Source organism: Fulmarus glacialis, unplaced genomic scaffold, assembly GCF_000690835.1.
Source record: "Fulmarus glacialis isolate BGI_N327 unplaced genomic scaffold, ASM69083v1 scaffold11031, whole genome shotgun sequence".
NCBI classification, from domain to species: Eukaryota; Metazoa; Chordata; class Aves; order Procellariiformes; family Procellariidae; genus Fulmarus; species Fulmarus glacialis.
In genome coordinates, this window is record NW_009193411.1 from 112,081 (window position 1) to 113,481 (window position 1,401).

Below are 1,401 nucleotides of genomic sequence, written 5' to 3' on the forward strand. Positions count from 1 at the left end.
CATCCAGTTATTATATGTACAGGTACTCCCTGAGGTAGACAAGAGCACTACTTATATGTGTCACAGATTTTGTCATCAATGTGACAAAAAGGATTAAAATACAAAATCTGGAATTAAATATTTTGAGTTTCATAAAATATGTTTTCAACATCCACTAAAGAAATTTTTTTTGGAACTCCATTTCCCAGAGTTTCAATGTTTTGGGGTTTGTGACATTTCAAGGTTTAAAAAGTCATGGAATTACGGCTGCTGCATAAGTTTCTACATAAATTTTCTTGAAACTGCACCTTATTTCCTTTTAAATTTTCTAATCTGTAACCAGTAAGACTGAAATTTTTCCATTCTAGGCATCAGCAAAACTTTCAGATATTTCTACATGAGAATAGAAGGAAACACTGTTGGTTTTTTTCCACACAATAAACTATTCTAGAAAACAGTTTCTCAAAAAGCTCTGATTTCTTGGGGCTTTGAAGCAAGACGTTGGGATTTCTTGGAGAGGGGTAGTGATGCTGGTATCACATACCATTATGTGCCTCTTGGGCCAGTTCTCCAGGACAGCCTTTTTAGTGTCTTGGCAGTGACATTATTTTTTCTCTTTGTGTATTGCTTTATGTTATTTGTCACAATGTCTTTTACCTTTCAAACCAAAACTGTGACCAGAAACAGATACACAGCAACCGAAAGGGAGGGTTTCAGTGCCCTGGCCCTTCCGAAAAGCTACCCCACTGTTACAAACAACTTTGATCCATTTCCCCAGCACTGTCCATCCTCTACAATGGACAAGACAGAATCCTATCACAAAAATATCACAGGATTATTATATTATTAGTAGTATTAGTATTATATTAGTAGTATTAGTTATTATTAGTATTATTCATATATAATAGTATCTTACCAGTATTATTTCACCTAAGGTATGTAAAAGTATGCTTCTGAAGTCCCTCCACCATTTTAATTGTTTTCCAGGTGAGACCAAGAGTGAGCAGGAGAAATCTCAGCACAACCAGATTTTTTTTTTTAAATTGCCTCTGGAAAACACTAATCTGGATGTACTTTTATTCCTGATTATTCTCAAACCTGACGGAACACGATTCATGATCAGCTGGCTGCCTGTGGGTGACTTCCTTGGTTATTCTCCAAATATACCTGGGCGAAGAGTTTTAAAACCAGCTACTGATTATGTTTTCGTCAGCTGTGGGTGATCTGAGGTTTTTCTTGGGTGACTGTTCAATGCACAGTGAAAATATGGTGCCTTGATAAATGACACAGAACATCAAAAAACCCCCCCAAAAAACCCAAACCATGCCACACAAAATCATGAGACACTTGCAGAAATCTTGGCCTCAAGTTCCAAAGCTGTTCTCGAATTACCGTGTTATTCCAGCCCAGGGGAAGAGAGGT